The 19,667-nt window shown below is 33.1% G+C and overlaps 1 pseudogene across 1 annotated transcript; it reads right to left on the reverse strand.

The window, feature by feature from the left end:
• Positions 1 to 12,337: 12,337 nt before the first annotated feature.
• Positions 12,338 to 13,435, reverse strand: LOC144573511 (AT-hook motif nuclear-localized protein 28 pseudogene; annotated as a pseudogene). The gene has a single exon (XR_013518012.1). The product of XR_013518012.1 is annotated as an AT-hook motif nuclear-localized protein 28 pseudogene (transcript).
• Positions 13,436 to 19,667: the final 6,232 nt, after the last annotated feature.

Here is a 19,667-nt window from a genome sequence, read left to right on the forward strand (position 1 = left end):
CTACAAATATGTGTATTCTTATTCTTGTTGTGAGATTATGCTTCTAAATATATATGAATTTTTATTTTAAAATCCGCATATATAAATCCGCATAAAAATCCGCATATGCGGCCGTATACCGTATATGCGGTATGCGGTGACTTTCCGCATACCGCATAGAAACCGCATTTTATAACACTGCTTAAAAGCGACATATTCAATATTTTGAAAACGGAATCAGGATATTGGATAGATATCAAATTAAAGTTAGTTTGATATCCAATGAAAATTAAGTATCGTGACTCTTAATGTGAGGCAAACAACTTCGATATTCATAACCCCCTCCCCAACTTCGTTTGTTACACATAAGGTGGTACAACTATGGATATAAAAGATCACAAAGGTCATGTCTTGAGGCCGTCAGCCTGACGACAACAGGTCCTAATCTTCTTTTTTCTTTTTTTTCTTTTTTTGAGAAAAACACAGGTCGTAATCGGAGCTGGTCATATATAGTTATTAATCTCGGGCAGGGACAGGGGTATCACGGGTAGACGGGTATTTTTTTTAAAAACAGTGCCCTGTTCGTCCTATATCCGTGCCCGTTGTACCCTTGAGGGTAGGGCGGTCTGGTCCTGTTTATTTATTTTTTCAGTTTTTTTTTTTTTTTTTTTCTGTTTTTTTTTTTTTTTAAATTAAAGTGGAGGGAAGGGGGAATTTTGAATTTTGATTTTTAAATTAAAGTGGGCCGGGTATAGGGGTACGGGTACGGGTACGGGTACGGGTATAGGGGTACGGGTACGGGTATGGTCGGTCCGGGTACGATCGGGTATTTGACAAAAAAATCGTGACCGGTCCGGTTTTTGCCCGCACCCGTGTACCCGTTTATCCGACCTATACCCGAGCTCGAGCACGGATACCCCGAGCATAGAGTATGGGCGGGCAGGGAACGGGCTGCCCTGGACGGGCAAAATTAATACACTAGCCTCATAGGCTGCTTAATTATATACTAACCATACAGCATTTTATTAGATTCCATAATATATAAATAATTGTTCGAAAATAATAGAATAATAACGGCGCCGGCGGGCGGAGCAAGCATTGTCAACGACAGGAATATACGCACAAATGGGCCGATATAACAGTCTACGGGCCAGTCCATATTTTATGAGTTGCCAAAACTCTAAGCCCGGCCCAAAAATGGCTGTTTTATGTAGTATGGCTCTTATAGAGTAGGACACTGTTATTGCTTAAGTTGTTGTAACAGTTGTATGAACTGATAGCCTCTATCAGGTTTTAAAAAAAAACACAGAAAACTAATCAATATTGTACCAATTAATTAGAACTTTTTAGAACTTAACAATAATTTTTATCAATACTGCAAGAAACATTAGGAAAAAATTGCGAATTGAATACTGCACATAAAACCAATGCAAAGAAAGTTAAAGCAAGAAAAAGAAATAAATTAAATAAACTTAACAAACAAATAAAAATTGCATCAATTAACTTTAATTTTATAAAACATAGTAATGTTGTTAATCGATAGAGGATTAGTGTATTAACAAAACCCGAGGCGGGCAGCCCGTGCCCGGTCCGCCCGTGTTCGAGCCCAGGTATAGAACGGGTAAACGGATACACGGGTAAGGGCATTAAACGGGCCGGACCCAGTTTTTTGGTAAAATAGATATTAATCTTGCCTGAATTTGGTACATAGATGAAATGTATTCTCTACAGTAAATCTATGATATGGGACCCGTAACAAAATAATATTTACAATCGACATAACATGTAAAACTTTTTTTTACGGGGATGATTTTTCTCTCGCTCGGTTGAAAAAAAATGTAAAAATGTTTCAGTTTGTTTTGGAGAGTGTGGAGTAGTGTTAAATATGAGATATTTGAATTTGGAAGCATTGTTTCAATGTTAGTATGGGTTTGGACAACATTGAATTGTTTTTGAGCAATTACTCGAATATTATAGAATAATAAAGATGTCCCGTGAATTTTCAAATTGGACATGATTGACCCAGATTCAAATTCAAAATTTGAGAAATCCAAACTCAAATATTTACTTGATAGGAACTGAGACCTCTATAGAGAGAGAGCCCAACTGTATCAATTAATGATGTTATAACCATGTGAGATTGCTATATTTTGAGCTCTTAGCACAAAATATATATATGCATCAAAGTCATTATGTGATGATATTTTAACCAACAAGCTCACATACATAAAAAAAACAAATGAGTTCTTTGAAAATAAATATATTTTTTTCTCAAGTAACTTTGGCTTAATAAAAATATTTGATAGTGAATATTTGATGGTGTAATGCCTTATTGGTGTTCACTTCATCACCGCCTAAATGCACAAACTTAAATTTAAAAACCTTACTTCATCACCACCTAAATGCACAAACTTAAATTTAAAAACATTGCTAAAATCTACATATAACACAACACAAGGGGAGAGAGAGAGAGCACATGCTTATTTATCTATGTTATGCTAATGCTATGTAGCAAGATGGAACCGTATCAAATCAAAATAAAAGATACGGCCACACGCGTGAACTATTTTACACAGAGATAGTATGGTCCCAATTAAAAGTTGACAGAGATAGATACATACAGAGAAGAGAGAGAGAAAAAGCATGTGAGATGACAATTGAATGCCATATATAGATTCTCTTCTTTTAAAAAAGAGCTAGAAACAAAACCAAAAAAATGTTTTTTATTTCCATAAAAAAATTGGATCCACAACTCTAGGAATCCAGTAGCCTTTCACTTGACCCCCTCTAGTTTCATGTAATTTAAGTATCATCCACCTTTTTTAACACCATCCTTTCAAACTCACTCAGGTCAGGTGCCAACCCAAGTACCCAACACATGATTCATATCACTATTTAGTATTTATTGAGAAGACTTTAGTCTTTACCCTAAAGAAAAGAAAAATCACTAGAAACTGGATATGTCCAGTATGATAATATTGGAGAGAAGATAATATAGCTGGTTCATGTCATTAGACCAATCAGCCTTTTGTCATATAATTGTTGCATCTTCCCTAGGCATGAACAGAAATGTAATCCTAGGGGATCTTTCTTCAAAAGAAACAAAGAAAATACTCATATAATTGTTGCATATTCCAAAGTTTCAATAATAAAACATTAAATGTAAATAAAAAAAAAACACTCAACGTAAATAACTATGCAATTTAATAGTTTGAACTTTATTATTTAATTTAACAGTGTGTACTTTATTATTCATCTTAATAGTGTGTATAATTTTATTATTCAGTTTAAATACTTTAGTATACAATTATATGTTCTTTTATTCCGTTTAAACTTTGTGTTTTAGTATATACTTATTATTTACTTAATTGCTTTGTAATTTAGTTTGTTGATAATTATTTCATTCAAAATAATTGGGAGAGTAATAAAAAATAATTTAGTTGACATTTTGACAAGTTGATAATTATTTTTTCCCATTTGAGTGTTAACTTTTGTAGTCATATAAATAATTCCAGGCCACTACTATTCATAGAAAAATCCCAATGGGATATAAAGTTGACTTTTCTGTATTTCTAAACAATCAAAATTTTAAATAATTTGTAAGAACAAGTCCTTGATATCTTTTTTTCATGAAAAATAGAAAATCAACAAAAGTCTAACATGTCATCTGGCATTACAACTAACTTATTTTTAAAAGATTCACCTTAAAAAGGTGTTTACCTGAAAGGCTAAGTTTTAGTTCTTCAGGTAGCTAAAGAAAGAATTGTGTCAATTGTCCATCTGTACTTGAAGCCAATGAGAAAGTTTCTAAAAAAATAAATAGTCTTATTAGTCAGCTCCATTATATCCACAAATAGTATTATTAGTCAGCTGTTTTACCAAACATATAGAAAATAATGACATTTACTGTGGAAGATTGACAAGCAGGTTTGAACCAATTCATGAAGCACCAAACTTAGTTTCCATCATGAGCACATAATATTTGTGTAGCTTATCCCCCTTGTTTCTATTCAAAGATACATCATTGAAATTGCTGATTACTTGAGGCGGACGGTGATTTGAAGACGGTCAAAAATCTGGTAATTGTAGGAGTAAGTCCAGGCACTGCTTTAGGTTTGAGCTGCTTATAGACATAACAAAAGTATTTATGTCAATTAAATAAACTATTACTTGTATCTATTATAATAACTTTTTTTAAATAGCTACAACATTCTTTTGTTCCTCTCTCCATAACGCCCTGCAAACAACAGGCCATACTGTATCACATGATGGGTTTGTATTCGATTCTATTGCATCCCTATTTCTCCACCACTAGACGTCTACTATGGACTAAAAATGCGTGTGTTATGTTAAATTGGCCCATCAGACCTCAAACCGTTTATAAATCATCTGATATAGAAAATCCAATGCCTTATGCGACCAACTGGTCTTAGATCGATATTCGTGGTTTAGTAATACTTGAAATGCTTTTTGTGAGGCATATTTATGTTTGTCAGCCTTGTCCAACCAGTCAAGATGAACCCTTGAAAGAATGGATAAATGTAAGATATATCCAATATCTTTGCTTTCTACTATTTCTGATATAAAACTTTTCTGCAACATACGCCTCTGAAATGTAACCTCTTCTTTTCAGCTGTCAATGGCTTGAGCCTGGAGTACGTATCTCTATCCGTATCCTTTTTAATCTCACATCACATTTTCTTTGAAGTAGCAGGCAAAAGACCTACTACATTTTCATTAAACAAAGAAAAATATTCACCGGATGATTTTGTCACATGTTTAATGAGTATCTATGTTAACAGTTGCTTATCCTATCATTACAATTTAGCGTTATAACTCGAGCTATAATTAACTATTAACAGTTGCAAAACTCATTATATACACAGAATACTCATATGTTCCCTATCTCCATTACGAATCAAGGAATAAAAAGAGGATCATACATTGTGACCTAAAACCAGTAGTTCGAGTAGAGTTTCGCACCATGTACATACAACTTTTTAAATATTATCGTTACCCCCGGCCCTCGGTACTTCCATATATTGCCAAAAAAAATTACCAATTTTAAATAAATAAATGAATTTGCAAAACAGTTGCCCTCATTTCCATATTGTTTGCAATTTCTAAACATGTGCGTACCAGTTCCATCATTCGCCTGGTTCTAGTAGGCCAGTCCAGTCCAGTCCAATTTGACTAGGCCCATAAAGCCCAATTCGATTTTCTTGTCTGCTTTTTTATTTTACTTGATGCCATATGAACTTGATCTCAAATCGCCCGATCCTTTTTGTTAGAACTGTTTGATTTGCTTCATGATTTATTTTACGTAATTTTATTTCATAAAAGATATAGAGAGGCGCCTCATCAGAAAAGGGTAAGAACCTGGCTTTGTATGGGTAACTCATATTAGCTTTCAGACGTTCAATTTGAGAGAAATAGGAGGAGAAATATATAATATGGGCAGTGGGCTGATAGATCTATCTTGTAGTGCAGATCTCAGAAAATTTTAACGGGCTGGATGACTTCCTAGGGTAAGCACTGGCACGACAGTTAATGCCCACACTTTACAGTAACTTTTGAACAATCACGATTAACATAAAATCCCCAATTTATAAGCCATTATACAAATATATTTTAAGAAATTTTATAAGTTAAAAAGGGAGTGAATCTATGATAATATTTATGATAATATATTTTAATAATATTTATAATACGGAGTGTTATGAATTTGTATCTCCGTTTTTTTTAATTTAATTGTCTATATAGTCAGTCTAAATCATCTAATGCGGTCTCTATGAAAATGTAATTGCAAACTAAATTTTATATTTTTTTAAGAATTTTTTTAATAGATAAAAAAATTACTTAATTTAAAACTTGTAAGCATCAGACAGTGATTTTCTACTTATTTTTAAAATATTAAAAAAAATATAAAAAATATAAATTTTAACCTCTAAGTACATTTTCTCATGAATATCATATTCAATGATTCAGATTAATTGTTTGCACATTTCAAATAAAAATATAAATACAATCAATCTATAATATAAATGCATAGAATGAGTCAATCTGTACAATAGACATCATATCCAAATCAGTCTGGTTCTCGATTCGAACCGTCTGATTCGCTTCTTAATTCGTACACACTTAATTTACACAAATATTAAAACAACACACATAATTATTAAAACAAATAGAACAGTTCAGAGACAGCATCGTACCAATGCCCATAAAAATATCGGGCAAGTGTTAGCAAAAGTTAGACATAACAAGATTTATTTGTTCTAGAAAACACATAACAGAGCAAAGCATAATAATTTTATGTACAGAAACGGAGGCAAAGAAACTAACTTTTTATCCGATGGTTAATAATCACGAACGGGTCCACCTGACCCGTATAAACCCAACAGCCAAGTACACTCAAGTCCCGCCCAAAACAGAGCGCCTGAGCCAAAAGTGGCGAACCCAATCAAGTTCGTGCGCATCATAGATCTCTTCTCTAGCAAGTAAAAGTGACTCATCCGAAGACTACGAACAAAAAAAAGCACAGCCGAAAGCAAACTAATTATTAGTTTCCGTCATTCCATATCCTCCCTTTTTGTTTTGATTTTATGTTTTTCTTCACAAAAGAGGTTGTCTCTTTCTTGGTTTTTAAGTATTTCTTCTCCTTAAAAGGATGAAATTGGAAGCATGGAAGTCAGGCATGCAAAAAGGTGAAAAAAACAAATTAGAACCCCGTATTTAAAATTCCAATTTCTCATCAGATGCATTATGCTATGAAAGATTAGTGGTATGTTAAAAAATTAGAAGCTTCTTGGTCCAAAAATTTGTTGTATAATCATGAACCTTCTAAGAAAAACTACGATATAAAGATTTTTCGGGATTATTTTCGTGAATTTTCATGATACAGTGGATTTTGCACCGATGAAACGGTTATTTCGTTGCGGTATAAATCACCGTTTAAGCGTATTTTTATGACATAATATTTTTATCATGTTGTATATGTTATGTTATGTTATGTTATTAAGTGTAAAGATATGGTACTAATAATTTGAATTTAATAAAATCAAAAATATAATTTTAAACAATATCAACATTATAGTTTATCCATCGGTTTATCATGTTTAAATTTAAACCGCAAAATGACCAACCTTTTTCTAAAAGTTTGAATTTCATACATATTGAATACATTTATGATGTTTTGTTTATTTTGGAAACATTGAAAACTCAAGCTATTTGATAAACGGTTAACTAAATCAAACTACATCATTTTTAATATGTTTGATATAGGCATAGTGTAGGACATTAAATGTATCAACTTAATTGATCAATCATGTTTTTCGTGAACCATGAGCATACAAAAATCATTTGCTCGTGATATTCAAAACATCACAAGAAACTATTCACTATTGTTCATCAACCAGCGAAGACAGACCGATTTATTTTATCTATAGTATTTAAAATATATATATATATTGTGAGTTTGTGACATTAAATCAGAAAAAAAAAAATTATAGTCGAAACACTGACATCGCTAGGCGCTTTTTTTTTTCTTTTTTCCAAAAGCCCCTAGCCCCTAGGCACATCGTTAACATTTTGGATTTTTGTATCTGACAAAACGTGAATATTGTAGTGGTTCGAACCTGACAAAATGTTAGCAATGACAACATTTTGTCTATCAAAACCTTTGAAATAGGGATGTCAATGGTACCTTTTTAGTCGGTTACCAAACTCGTATTGTATCCGATAATTTGGACATTAAGTATTTTTCTGCTAATTTATTAGGTGTGAGTAAGTATTTATTTTCGTTAGTTAAATTAACTGTATGGATAATGACTATTTCGTATTATTTATCTTGTATGATAATTATAAAATCTAAAATTATATATTTTTATTAAACTTTTTTTTTTAAGTTAGTGACTTTAAATGCACACTAACTAATAAGGGTACAAATAATGACTCTCATTTCTAGATGAAATCACGTAAATTACTCTAACGAAATAATCATATTTATCTACTCTAAAAAAATACCTTATTACCTCTTTCTCGTCTATATACGACCGGATCTGCTTTCGTTCGATAGCCGCCGCGCTTCGACGACTAGATTTGTCGCGCTCCGATCAAGATGGGGGTAAAGGCTCTGCACTTTGAGCTCCAATGATACCGCACTCTCGGCTCCGCTCGACTCGGCTCCCTTCCATCTCTCTCATTTTCTTCTCCGCTTAAGGAGATAGAAACGAGAGAAAGGAAAGAATATTGCTATGCCGAAGAAGAAAACTAAGAATAAAACGAGTGAAATGAAAAGAGGTAAGGAAGAAGGGAACGACGACGGCTAGGGTTTCTCCTCTCTAAAAAGCTCTTTTTTTTAGGGCCGGCTCATTATCCACAATTTAGCGTCTCTCCAGTTCCTCAATTGTTATCGTGGGCAAATTTAGCAAGAGAGAACATAAATTGAACACCTATTTAATTGAACGTTGCATGATTTTTAGCAATAATTAGTAATGTACTTTGTTATTTGATGTACGTTTTTTATTATAAAAAATATTAAACATTTACTTTTATTTGCAAGACATGTCTTGTTATTTAATTAAAGGATTGAATTAATTTGTTCGAAAAAATATTTATATTTTGAATTTTTTTAATTTATAAAAAACAATTTAGTTTGCGTTAATCGTACATTTTTTTTATTAGCAATGCTAACATTTCGTCTCATTTCGAAGCGCTAACAACGTTATTGTTTCTGTTGTAGATCAAATTTCTTCAAAAACAGCTCGCTACATATTTTTTTGATTTTTTTGATTTTTTTTTTAAATACTGCACATAATAAAAATAAAACTCGGGAGATGAGATATATGATATATCATGAGAACCGAAACTTGGTCTCTAGTCTCAAGTCTCAACAAAAGAGAAAGAGTGGCACTCCTGCAATTATGTCAATTTGGTCCCCTTCCAATATCTGGCCCTTCTTTTATTGCCTTTGGAAGGAGATATGCTGGTAAAGTCAGCAGAACAGCAGACATCAAAATTGAAACAAGTACGAATTGAATTGAAGCTGCCCAATAGTGTAGGTGCTGCTTAAAAAAGGTTGAAACTGGTACTGGTAAAGACTGATGCATCCATTTGCTACTCTGTTCAGTTCTGATAATTATTTTTTTCTTTTGCTGTTTGACTGAGGAAAGAAAGCCCGGAATCGAGGTAGTGCTCTTTGACTACACTGTGTGCTGTGTTCTCACAGTGACCTTCTCGATTTGGTAATCCACATTTGCATGAATAATTGAATGAATGAATCCGCCACTTTATATCCAAACGGTGTTGCCACATTAAATTCCCCCCAGAATGGAATGAGCCAATTTTTTTCTTTCTAGCATTTAAAAAAAATAAAATTGAGAAAGTAGAAGGCATTGGAGAAAACTTGAAACTTACTGTTAATATAGACTATGTTTATATATGAAATTCAGAGTAGTTCTCATGCATATCGGATCTACTTTAGTTTGATGGATTCAATTAACATTTGATCTGCATTAAGATGCATGCACTTACTTTAAAAATCTATGTGTATCTGCTTCAATTTCTGTACGCACAGATTTTAATGTACATCAGACGGTGTTGTAGTTCATTGGATTCAAAAATAAATCTGATACCTATCAGACCTACTTTATTCTCCTTAGTATAACTCAGGGTGACACGTAGATCTAGTTTAAAAAATATTAATACGTAATTTTTTTCAATACAATAATAAATAATACGTAAATTATAAAATTAAATAAAAGTAAATTATAAAATTAAATAGAAGTAAAAAAATCATAGCGACGCGTAGACTAAACTAGTCTGCATGTTTGTTAAATTTCGAAATTTCAAGATGCGCAAGAAATGGAGAATCTTGCCGACTTGTAAAACAATCGTTATGTTGCTTCGTTTTTAGTATCATGCTTCTCTAGTTTTCCTTTTTGAAATTTGTAAAATGATTACTAAACTGTTTAGTTCATTTTTTTTAATAGAGTTGATTACTATTTCTGTCCACTAAATTTTAAGATAAATGATAGACGGTCTTAGAGAGATACGAAAATTATATCGATTAGTAAGTAAAATAACTAAATCAAACCTAATATTTTCTCACATCTAGATATTACCTTATTATAATCTCTCAAGAGCTCATAAGCTTTTTCCATGGGAACTACAGTTTATATCATCATCAAGAGACACCGGATTAGATAAAAGGATAATAATATGATGTTTTTTTTATTGATATTCATAATCATTTATATTTCACTAACACATAATTGAGTAATTTAAAAATTAATATATTATCACTAATGCATGCAGTTAGCAATGTATTTCCGCTCGTTTTAATACATTTGTATTCCAAGAACCTACATTTGATCTAGTGGCAAATGCACGTGGCTCCTATGTAAGAGGTCATGGGTTCGAAACCCACAAAGTGGAGAAATCTTATATAATATACATAGGAGTTTGAAAGTGTGTTGAGTGGCTTGATCCAATCCATGATTTCAAATAAAAAAGAAAAAGAAAAACATGCGTATTCTGCTAACTCGCTGCTAATCGGTTCATTGAGCAACATCATTACCATCAATGCTTGCACCGAGCAGTGTATCTCCGTTCGCGTAAATTACGTTCACTTCATAATTAATACATTTATTGAATATTAATATATTTATTCAAATTATTCCTTTACAGATATTATACACATAAAAAAATAAATGGTATGCAAATAATATCATATCAGATCTTGTTATTGCAAACACACTACAGGACTTGTCATACAACAATTGTGCATAAATAGTTGCAGGCATGAGTTGAAGATTTGATGTGTTTATTTAGAGAAATTCACATTTCCCATTTATATGACATAATTTTTAGTGCTAATGAGTACATGCTTTGTTAATGATATGTTAATTGGCCATCTTTGATAATGTTGTCTAAATTCACAATCTAAAACTAAATGCGTGCTTTACTATTTAGGCAGGGTGTATAATAAATTTCGCCAAATTTACAAGTTTTTAATCGTCATTCAAATTATTTCAAGATTCAATGATTTTTTTTTATGAAGATCGAATGGCCATATTTTTTTTTTTTACAACATGTTCATGTTATATGGAGCACTTTGTTGCCTTTTGTCTTTTGAGAACAGTTTCCTGTTGATGGTATTTGTTTCGTATCTTTCAAAACTCAATCCAATGAACTTATCATAACAAAACAAAGGGAATTAAAAGAGGAGTGATGGCTATGTTATTTTGCAATCAGCGGATCGATCTGAACCACTCAATATGATCTTCGTATATAAAATATACTTGTATATCAAATTTTACAAAAATTCGTTTCTTTTAGATAGATAGAAAAATCACAATCGATAGTTCAGAATCTTTAAATCACGTAATTTTTTACCAATCTAAACAAATTTTAAGACATAATTTGGCATTGAAGTTCATTTTCATATGAACATGCTCATTTGGTTATTCGGATCACAAGTTTAAATTTTAGAAATGAAAAAATAAATATATAATATAACTTAATTTGCGATTACAAATACCATAGCCTCACTCTCCCAAGCAGTATTGTAAAATGCACTCATCAAACGGACTGAGCACTATCAAATGATCAATCATGAATAATAAAAAATAATCGAATATAATCGAAAACATTCCGTTAATTAATCAGAAAAATCTACGACGATTTGATCACCGCCAACTACTAATCAGACTAAACGGCCGTTTTTTACAACACTGCTCCGAAGAGGAGCTCATTTATTTTAAAATGTTTTGAAGTTTACTTCTTTCGGATTCTTATCGGTCTTTAGAAATAAAAAGCACATTGGCAAATTGATAATGAGGTCTAGATTCGATCCACTGTTCTTACGTACCGTGACCGTGAATCGTACGCTTTGCCAAAACAGAATACCAGAAGGTTCTGAAGTCTCGAAGCCTTCAATTCACAGTTTACACAATTTTCACCTTGCCATATATCATGTCATGATATATATAATATAGATATGCATTAATACTGGTATTTCAATTTTGAGTACCGTGCTAGAAAAGCAGGCTAATTAAATCAGAATGCGACTCTTCATTTCCTTTCCCCGGTATGAAAACAAGAACAAAGTTACAGCAACAAAGAGAAAAATGAAAGAAACACTAACCAAAAAGGACAAAAAGAAAAGGTGATAAGACCAGGAGCTATCCCTAGCGGATCAGAAAGGAAAAAAGAAAAGAAAAAAAAGATTCGCTTCAGTTTTTTTTCGCCTCAGTTCTTCAGCCTGCGTTGGTAGTAGCAGCAGCAGCAGCGTCACCGATTCCCAAGAAATATCAAAACAAAAAGGATCCGAGTCGCTTTCTATCCTTTCCCTTTTACCTCCAAAATATAAATATACCCGACCCGACTACCCGGTAACCCTAGAACTAAACCCGATTAGACAAAATACCAAATGCGGTTAACAACCTCTCAGTGTTTCAGTACCGAGATGTATTCTGACCAGCACGAGACGACGGGGGAGGCTGGGACCACAGCGCCATCTCTGGTCTTGTCATCTGTCCTCCCATCCCCACGGGCCCACCGTACAGAGGCGGTGCCTGAACGGTCGCCTCTGCCTTCACCTTTCCTCCTTCAACCTCTCTCTCCGCCATCGCCGCCACTGCCACGTCAGCCTCTTCGTCTTCCACAGGAAATGGCAGGTGGTGTATCTCAGGAGCAGAATACAACGCCGCCACGATCATGACCGTATCAGCGGCCATCAGTGGGCCCGCTACGGTGCCTCCTATCACCTGCCCCTGGGGCCCACACATCAGAATAGAGAACCCTGTGTTCGGGCTGTTACTTGAGCTTGAAGTAGGCAGGAGTATGGTGCCAGACAAGGAGAGAAGGTCGAATCGACCATGAAGGATGATGTTAGAGCTAGGAGAGCTGGGGTGGCGAATTGTCACATTGCTGACAGAGCCTGTGCCCGATAGCACCGACACGGCGGTGCGCCGGCGTAGAGAGAAGGCGGACATGGAAGCAACGATATCACACCCTGCTGCGAGCTCGAGAATAACCGGCCGCATGGCAGACTCGCTCTCTCTGGTAATAACAACCGGTGGTTTCGGCTTGTTCTTCGATCCAGGTGGTCTTCCACGTGGCTTCCGACTGGAGTTCCCCGAGCACGGGGTCGGGATGAGATTCGTGCCGCCACTGTCACCGGAGACGACGATTACACCGCTGATGTTGGTTTGAATAGGGGTTTGGTTAGGTGTTAAATTGTTGTTCTCTTCTTCGTCGGAAACGTTAGGGTTGGAGAGAGAGATGCCAGGGCTAGCAGCGCGAACAAGGAACTCCGCCATTTGAAGAGAGAGAGAATGGAGGTTTTATATGTATGTATTGAGCCGTGGAAGCTTAGGTTGAAATCTTTGAAATAGTATTTTAAGTGGAGAGGAGGGGTATTATATGAATATATTTGAGGTGAGGTGGTGACTGGTGGTGGTAGACTCGAGTAAAAAATGAAGGAGAATATTTTAAGCGGGAGTATAGAGACAAACGGTATTATATAGAGAGAGAATAGAGGACAGAGGTCTACAAACAGAGGTAGGTCCGGTGGTCTCGCGAGGTTTCTGTAGGTTAAGCTTCTCCACTGGCGGTTATTCTTACGTAGGCATGGTTTTGAGTTTTGACTAACATTTCCTGGTCAAGTGGTCACGCTATCAGTATTTTACGGGTTGACCGGTGGATTATGTATTTATGTAACTTTATTGATTTTTTTTTAATTTATTATCTTTATATTTTTTTCGTTTATATTTTTAAAAACATAAACAAAATAATGCCGGTTTACATAAAAAATATGTAAAGCATGCTACAACTCAACGAGCAAATTTTTATCACTATTTGTTATGTATCGCTTCACTAATTACTTGTGTTGATTTCTAATTTTGTAAAAAAAAATTAAATATTCAAAAAGAAAATTATAAAGTCATTCTAATTAGACATAGCATGTAGGATAAGAAATAAAAGAATTGTAGAAAAAATAATTTATTGTGTAAATTTGGTTTTGTTGACGAAAATATGTATGTCGTTTCGTATTAGAAAAAATATATAGTAAAAAATAGTAATAAAAGATTAACATCATTTTATAAGAAAGTCGTCCCACTAATAATTATCATTGATATAAAAATATTCTCTTTCTTTTATAAATTTACGGCGTATCGTTTTTCACAAAATAATAACGTCATTGACTTGGCTCTCGTAAGTGTTATTTTTGCTGTATAAACATAACAATTATCGTATTATGTTGTATTTATTTGGATATATAAAATTTGGACTCAAACAAAATAAATTACAATGACCAATCCACTAATTGTCTACAAATATTAGTAAAAACTTTGTAGAATCAGTAGTGTAAATTGACGTTAATATATTTTGCGAATTAAATGTACAATTACATCGAAATTACAGTATATCTTATCATGGACATTTCTTTAATGCACTCGTTGTCTTGCCCCTAGTTTCTCATTATCTATCATATATTTCGTTTTTAGACAACATTATGCCATAAATGCATACCAAAAAGAATTTTACATATCGCATTGTATATTTTCTTTATCATTTATTGTTAAGCTTAATTGAGTTTTGATCATTTTTATAAAATTTAACAATTAATTGTAAAATTATATTTTTAGATATGACATACAATATTTTTTCCGTTTCAATATATTTTCAACATCATCATTGAAAGAATAAAAATAGCATGTGATGAGACAGATTAATCTGTTTGAAATCTATAGGCCAACAACATTGTCACGTTTCTAAAATAAACAATTACTTTTACTAATTACTAATTGAGTCAAAAAAAATAGAATCATCATCACTTATTTGTCTTGTCCCATTCTATTTTAAAATTTGACTTCCAAACTCTTAATATGAAGTTTCCAAATTAATTATGATATTATGAAAAGAATTTCGAGAGTTTCAGTTTCACCGTAAAATCGAAATTTTGAATAAAATATAGCAAACATTTCATCCACGGTGTTCAAATTGACAGTAGACCGAGTCCATGCTCAATACTCAACAAATCCAACCCATACAAACGTAGAGAGGCATTGCTCCGTTGGGTAGGAACGGAATACGAAGCGCTAGGGTAACGGAGGGGATCGACACGTCCAATCTATGATGGGACCCACAAATCTGTGCTAGATTGTGGGACCGGCTCTGAGGCTGACTCACTGGCTTGGCTCTCACGTCAAATCACCTGAGCCGGATTTGAGTGGGGGCCGTAGAAGCTTTGGGCATTGCATGCATGCTCGATGTTTCCTTCTGAATAATATATTTAAATTCAATTTTTATGTTATCTCATCTCTTTTGCTTGGTCAACAGTCTTTTTCTACCTGGCCATAATTAAACTGATGTGTACTTGACTGCTTGCAGTGCCTTGCAAGGGATTATCTTAAAATAATTAATGTACGCAAGTTTGGGTGCCAATGAGAAATTTTTTTATTTAAAAATAAAATATTATTCTCCAAAAAAATCGTCGGTGCAAAATTTTTACACCGGTTCTTGTTATAGTGCAAGCATTTTTTCGGTGTAACAAGTATTCTCAAATTTAAACCGGAACATTGTTATGCTCTTATTTATTTTTGGAAAAATAAACTCGTTTTCTTCTTTTCCGGATAATAAATTATAAATATAGAAACGAGCTTGTCACGGACGGGATAAAATAAAATTCTTATTTAAATTACATAAAAGTAGCAAATATACATCTTTAAACACCTCGAATTTACTTATTCGCACCATTTCTTTTTAAATAAACTATGACATTATTCTAGTTACCCTTTAGACACCATTTTTCAAAGCATCAAAATTCTTAATCTTTGAGATATTTATCTTTACCGCTTACTTGTAATATATATATTTTTTATTTTACCAATTCAATTTCTCACTTGACAACTATCAAATTTTCAAATTAATTTAGTATTTACTTCATTTTAATTTTACTTATCAACACAGGGAAATATATTTACACCGAAATTATTCCTTTTTCAAGAGATATGTACGATGACGTTATAACTAATATCAGAGCATGCGATAGTAAAACCAATAACTTTCCTCTTAAGATAGGATTACATTAAGGGTCAGCTTTGAGCCCCTACATTTTTGTTCTAGTGATGGACGAAGTTACAAGGGACGTAGAATGGGAGATCCCTTGGTGTATTCTCTTTGCTGATAATGTGGTGCTAATCGACGAGAGTAGAATAGGAGTTGATAGGCAACTAGAGTTGTGAAGACGGACTTTAGAATAAAAGGGTTTTAGATTTAGTATGACTAAAATCGAGTATATGAGGTGCGAGTTCAGCGGTGTCAGGTCAGATGATGGAGATGTCATTTTGGCTGGACAAATAGTGCCTAAGAATAACACAGTGCGATATTTGGGATCGATGTTGCAGAGTGATGATGATATTGATGAATATGTTAGCCATAGGATACGAGTGTGGTGAGTCAAATGGCGACAGGCATCTAGTATCCTATGTGATAGAAAAGTCCCACAAAAGCTCAAATGCAAGTTCTACAGGATGGCGATCAGACCTGCAATATTGTATGGTGCAGAATGTTGGGCTATTAAAAGACAACACGTTCAAAAAATAAGTGTAGCAGAGATACGTATGTTGCTATGGAGTTGTGGCCATACAAGACGGGCTCGCATTAGAAATATGATATACGTGACAAACTTGGGGTAGTACCGATTGAAGATAAGATCGTTCAACACCGCTTGATATGGTTTGGACATCTCCAATGGAAGTCTCTGAAGCACCAGTGCGTATTGTAGTTATAAGGCGTATCGAAAGCGCAAGGAGAGGCAGAGGTTAGCCACAATTGACATGGGACGAAGGAGTAAAAAAGGACTTGAAGGAGTGGACTTCGGACAGGAGCGCGTGGAAACTAGCGATCCACGTATTAGAACCATGACCTAGTAGTAATTAGAGATTATTTTAGGGGTAATATTATAGGTCTTAGATCATAGAACTATGAATTTAAAATAAATGATGTAAGCTTAGGACTTTGATCTCTACGATTAATAGTTTAGGTAAATATAGTTAATATTAATATTAGTATTATTATTATCACTATCATTTTTACTTTTACTTTTATTATTTTTATTTTTATTGTTATTTTATTACTACTTATCTTTATTTTATGATTGTGATTATATTTTATTTCTATCCTACGTTAATTTATTTGAGACTAAAGACTTGATTGTTGTTGTTGTTATTATTGTTCAAGAGATACGCTTGGGGAAAAAAAAAAAAGGAACGATAAAACAACTCTCGTGAGAAATTGTTTGTCTATGCTTGTAATTGACACTTACATTCTAAAATTTATGTTAAATTTTCCCCAAAAAAGAAATGAGTGCAACTCGATCCAAAACTACAGGGATGGTCGTTGAATTCTGATCAGAAAATAAGTTGAAAATATCTTGGAGGTCATGATAAACATTGTACCCAAAAATCAGAAACTTTTTTTTTTTTTTTTCATTTTTTTGGTCAAATCTAAATTAGTCCAATCCCTGCTGAAGCCTTAAAATTGGGACAATGCTCACTAGTTTTAGTCATATCATATCCAACCTTGGTCCAAGTTGCAGTTACTTGACCATACATATATGATTTTATGAAATTCATAAAAAGTGTTTTCAGATAGCCGTTTCATCTGTAATTATAGAAAACATTTTCAAATTCCACTGAACTGCAATTTTTATCTCATTTCAATAAAACAGTCATGATCGGTAAGAAAACGGAAACACAGAGGATTACTCTTCTCCTTTTACAAAGACAATGGAGAAGGTTGATGTTCAATTTATTTGTGCAATGGATGTTTCCCGGACTAATAACTGGAGAGATGGTGACACCGGGAAACAAAAAAAAAAAGTCTGTGACTGTAAAAGCTGGAGCCATTGATGCTGCCTCCTGCCTGAGTTATTTCTCAAGGCTATTTGGCGTGACCAAAGTGGCAGTAAAAGCTTGTGTTAAATCTCCTTTACCATGCAGGCCGTCAATCTGATTCTTATAAGTGATGATTTTATTCTCTGATTTTTGAATAACAATCATTTTATTCACAAAGAGCACATCTATTTTATAAGCAGTATGAAATATTTATTGATCAGGGGCAAGGTGTTTAGTAAGACGGAACAGAATTATATAATTATTTTAATTATGAAGTATATTTTATATATTTTTATAAAAACATAAAATTAGAAGGATATGTTGGGAAAAATATTAGATGAGGCATAATCTTATAATCATTTAAATCTTAATATATCTTTATAATTTTTTCTGTAAATATATATTAAAAAAAGTATATTCTTATAAAACAATTTAGATGGGAGGCACTTAGAGCATCTACATTCCTGAAAATCTTGGAGTTTCTAATCTGATGTGGCAGTTTCTAAACCAGTTTCAGGGATGCAGATGAGTTTCTTATTTGGCAACTTTGCTCCAAAGTTTCTTAATAAGAAACTGTTTATAAACTCTGACGTGGCCAAATAATTGGTTGAAATTTTTTTCTCTTATAATTTTTTTGCTGATGTGGCAATTAAGAAACTCTAATCTTAGTTTCAGGGATGTGGGAGTTTAGAAACTTTCAGAGACAAAATTTCTAAAAATTAGTTAACAGTTATTTAGAAACTCCAAGAGTTTCACGGATGTAGATGCTCTTAGGCTCCACGTGAACTTGGCGCGCATTGCTTATATAGTAAAGTGATGATAAGGTTTAAATGTCTATGATTTGTGCTTTTATTATGTCTTTATTTTTTAAATTTTAATAATTTAAAATTTTTATGTTAAAAGAAACTGTTAGATATTGATATGTATCATTTTTCTGTAAGTACATATAAAAGATTATAATATTTCAACTTTAATTTTATTGTCATTGAGAACTTGTAAAAATACACTAATGTGAAAAATTTAAGAACAATGAATTTTCAACTTACTAATTTATATAAATACAAAATAGAAAAGTTTTATATAAATAGAAAATTGGAAAGTGATAATTCTTATGTACATATAAAGAAATATTATACATCACATTTTAACGGTTTATTTGATATATGAGATTTGGGAATTTTGGTTTAAGAAAATTAAAAAGTCATGAAGACATTTGAACATCATACCACGAAATCAATAGAGGAACTTAGCTCCTAAATAGCTTATAAAGTTTGTTTTATCAGATGTAAAACGTCCAAATTTAACCGAACGAATTCCTGCAGCTCCTAAAAAGCTTATAAAATTTGAATTAATTATCGTTTTTATTGAAGCTTGATTTAAACTGTATGCATTTACAACGGAATGATGAATTTGAAATGGACCGATCTCTGTTTGTTGTAACAATATTAAAGTATCTGTTTCAGTTCTGCGAACAAGCATAAGATGTAGATCGATCTGTTTGTGACGTGCTAAATAAGTGTGGTTTTAGATGGGAATTTAGAGTGAGTCTATGTTACTATGCATATTACGATTTGGCACCGTGCTACGGCTTTATATTCGAGTTTTCAAATCCTAACGGTCGATCCGAACCGTTCATCTTGTTCTCCATATTAATATGTGTTTGGAGACCAAATTTTACATTTTTTGAAATTTTTTTACTATTTTTTTAGATATTTAGAAAATCACTTGGTCTGAAAATTCTGGACCATCCAAAAACAGTGATTTTCAATAAATTTCAAAAAA

The sequence above is a fragment of the Carex rostrata genome, chromosome 21, assembly GCF_964058835.1.
Source record: "Carex rostrata chromosome 21, lpCarRost1.2, whole genome shotgun sequence".
Lineage (NCBI taxonomy): Eukaryota > Viridiplantae > Streptophyta > Magnoliopsida > Poales > Cyperaceae > Carex > Carex rostrata.